Below are 4,002 nucleotides of genomic sequence, written 5' to 3'. Positions count from 1 at the left end.
AAACATGAAAGATTTCTAAGTTTGGTGTCTTGCATGTTTTCTTTGCATATAAAAATTTTTCAAAAATATGTTCTTGGTGTTCATCTTGACATTCAAAGTGTTCTTGATGTTCATCTTAACACTCATAGCATTCTTGCATGCATTCACATACTTTGATCCAAAATTCTCATGCATTGCATCATTTTGCATGTTTTTCTCTCTCATCATAAAAATTCAAAAATCAAAAAAATATCTTCCCCTTTTTCTCTCTCAAAATTTCGAAAATTAGATTTGACTTTTTCAAAAATTTTTAAAATTCAATTGTTTCTTATGAGTCAAATCAAATTTTCAATTTAAAAATCTTATCTTTTTCAAAATCTTTTTCAAAAATCAAATCTTTTCCATTTTTCTTAGTTATTTTTGAAATTTCTAAAAATATTTTTCAAAAATCTTTTTCTTATTTTTATATCAAATTTTCGAAAATAACAACTTCCTATCTTCTTATCTTTTCAAATTGATTTTCAAATCTGTTTCAACTAACTAACTAACTTTTTGTTTGTTTCTTATCTTTTTCAAAACTACCTAACTAACTCCCTCTCTCTCTAATTTTCGAAAATATCTTCCCCCTTTTTCAAAATTTCTTTTTAATTAACTAATTATTTTAATTTTTTATTTTAATTTTCGAAAACTACTAACCTTTTTCAAAAACTATTTTCGAAAATCACTAACTCTTTTTCAAAATAATTTTCGAAAATTCTTCTCCCTTATCTCCTTCTATTTATTTATTCATCTACTAACACTTCATCTCACCCAAATTCGAACCCCCTCTTCCATCTGTGTTCGAATTTCTTCTTCTTCTTTTCCTCTATTCACAGAGGGACCTCTATACTATGGTAAAAAGGATTCCTATTATTATTATTATTATTTTTCTGTCCCTCTTTCTCATATGAGCAGGAGCAAAGACAAGAATATTCTTGTTGAAGCAGATCCAGAACCTGAAAGGACTCTGAAAAGGAAACTAAGAGAAGCTAAAATACAACAATCCAGAGATAACCTTACAGAAATTTTCGAACAGGAAGAGGAGATGGCAGCCGAAAATAATAATAATGCAAGGAGAATGCTTGGTGACTTTACTGCACCTAATTCCAATTTACATGGAAGAAGCATCTCCATTCCTGCCATTGGAGCAAACAACTTTGAGCTGAAACCTCAGCTAGTTTCTCTGATGCAGCAGAACTGCAAGTTTCATGGACTTCCATCTGAAGATCCTTTTCAGTTCTTAACTGAATTCTTGCAGATCTGTGATACTGTTAAGACTAATGGAGTAGATCATGAAGTCTACAGGCTCATGCTTTTCCTTTTTGCTGTAAGAGACAGAGCTAGAGTGTGGTTGGACTCTCAACCCAAAGACAGCCTGAACTCTTGGGATAAGCTGGTCACGGCTTTCTTAGCCAAGTTCTTTCCTCCTCAAAAGCTGAACAAGCTTAGAGTGGATGTTCAAACCTTCAGACAGAAAGAAGGTGAATCCCTCTATGAAGCTTGGGAAAGATACAAGCAGCTGACCAAAAAGTGTCCTTCTGACATGCTTTCAAAATGGACCATCCTGGATATATTCTATGATGGTTTATCTGAGCTATCAAAGATGTCGTTAGATACTTCTGTAGGTGGATCCATTCACCTAAAGAAAATGCCTGCAGAAGCTCAAGAACTCATTGACATGGTTGCTAATAACCAGTCCATGTACACTTCTGAGAGGAATCCTGTGAGTAATGGGACGCCTATGAAGAAGGGAGTTCTTGAAATTGATACTCTGAATGCCATATTAGCTCAGAACAAAATATTGACTCAGCAAGTCAATATGATTTCTCAGAGTCTGAATGGAATGCAAGCTGCATCCAACAGTACTCAAGAGGCATCTTCTAAAGAAGAAGCTTATGATCCTGAAAACCCTGCAATAGCAGAGGTAAATTATATGGGTGAACCTTATGGAAACACCTATAACCCATCATGGAGAAATCATCCAAATTTCTCATGGAAGGATCAAAAGCCTCAACAAGGCTTTAATAATGGTGGAAGAAATAGGTTTAACAATAGTAAACCTTTTCCATCATCCACTCAGCAACTAACAGAGAACTCTGAACAAAATACTTCTAATTTAGCAAACTTAGTCTCTGATCTATCTAAGGCCACTGTAAGTTTCATGAATGAAACAAGGTCCTCTATTAGAAATTTGGAGGCACAAGTGGGCCAGCTGAGTAAAAGGATCACTGAAATCCCTCCTAGTACTCTCCCAAGCAATACAGAAGAGAATCTAAAAGGAGAATGTAAGGCCATTGAATTAACTACCATGGCCGAACCTGTAAGGGTGGGAGAGGACATGAATCCCAGTGAGGAAGACCTCCTGGGACGCCCAGTGATCAATAAGGAGCTTCCCTCTGAGGAACCAAAAGAATCTAAGGCTCAACTAGAGACCATAGAGATTCCATTGAACCTCCTTATGCCATTCATCAGCTCTGATGAGTATTCCTCTTCTGAAGAGAATGAGGATATTACAGAAGAGCAAGCTGCCAAGTTTTTTGGTGCAATCATGAAGCTGAATGCCAAATTATTTGGTATTGAGACTTGGGGAGATGAACCTCCCTTGTTCACCAATGAACTAAGTGATCTGGATCAACTGAGATTGCCTCAGAAGAAACAGGATCCTGGAAAGTTCTTATTACCTTGTACCATAGGCACCATGATCTTTAATGCTCTGTGTGACCTTGGTTCAGGAATAAACCTCATGCCCCTCTCTGTAATAGAGAAACTGGAAATCTTTAGGGTGCAAGCCACTAAAATCTCATTAGAGATGGCAGACAATTCAAGAAAACAGGCTTATGGACAAGTAGAGGACGTGTTAGTAAAGGTTGAAGGCTTTTACATCCCTGCTGATTTCATAGTCCTAGATACTGGGAAGTATGAGGATGAATTCATCATCCTTGGAAGACCCTTCCTAGCCACAGCAAGAGCTGTGATTGATGTGGACAGAGGAGAATTGATCCTTCAAATAAATAAGGACAACCTTGTGTTTACAACTCAAGGATCTATCTCTGCATCCATGGAGAGGAAGCATAAAAAGCTTCTCTCAAAGCAGAGTCAAACAAAGCCCCCACAGTCAAACTCTAAGTTTGGTGTTGGGAGGCCACAACCAAACTCTAAGTTTGGTGTCAAACCCCCATATCCAAACTCTAAGTTTGGTGTTGGGAGGTCTCAACAAAGCTCTGAACATCTGTGAGGCTCCATGAGAGCCCACTGTCAAGCTATTGACATTAAAGAAGCGCTTGTTAGGAGGCAACCGAATGTTTATTTATCTAATTTTCATTGTTTTTCATGTTTTATTAGGTTCATGATCATGTGGAGTCACAAAAATATAAAAATTGAAAATGGAATCAAAAACAGCAGAAGAAAAATCACACCCTGGAGGAAGACCTTACTGGCGTTTAAACGCCAGTAAGAAGCATGTTTTGGGCGTTCAACGCCAGAACAGAGCATGGTTCTGGCGCTGAATGCCAGAAATGCACCCTGGAGAAGAGCTGGCGCTGAACGCCCAGAACAAGCATGGTTCTGGCGTTCAACGCCAGAAATGGGCAACAAATGGGCGTTCAACGCCCAGAACAAGCACCAATCTGGCGCTGAATGCCCAGAGTTGTGTGCAAGGGCATTTTGCAGGCCTAATTTGGTGCAAGGTTGTAATTCCTTGAGCACCTCAGGATCTGTAGACCCCACAGGATCACCGCAGGATCTGTGGACCCCACAGGATCCCCACCTACCTCTACTCACTTCTTCTTATCCCTCTTTCACACAATCCCATAAACACTCTTCCCCAAACCTCTTCACCAATCACCTCAATCTCTCTTCCCTATCACCACTTCACCACTCACATCCATCCACTCTTCCCCATAAACCTACCTCATAAACTCCACCTACCTTCAAAATTCAAAATCAATTTCCCACCCAAACCCACCCTAAATGGCCGAACTTACC

At 38.7% G+C, this 4,002-nt stretch overlaps 1 non-coding gene across 1 annotated transcript; it reads right to left on the bottom strand.

Annotated features, from left to right (window-relative positions):
- Window positions 1-1,459: 1,459 nt before the first annotated feature.
- On the bottom strand, window positions 1,460-1,567 carry LOC112739408 (small nucleolar RNA R71). Its single transcript, XR_003170345.1, has one exon. It is a non-coding gene; the product is annotated as a small nucleolar RNA R71 (small nucleolar RNA).
- Between the last annotated feature and the right edge of the window lie 2,435 nt (window positions 1,568-4,002).

The sequence above is a fragment of the Arachis hypogaea genome, chromosome 13 (genome assembly GCF_003086295.3).
Source record: "Arachis hypogaea cultivar Tifrunner chromosome 13, arahy.Tifrunner.gnm2.J5K5, whole genome shotgun sequence".
Taxonomy (NCBI): Eukaryota; Viridiplantae; Streptophyta; class Magnoliopsida; order Fabales; family Fabaceae; genus Arachis; species Arachis hypogaea.
Note: the sequence above shows the minus strand (reverse complement) of the source record. Positions and strands in the feature narration are given on the sequence as shown.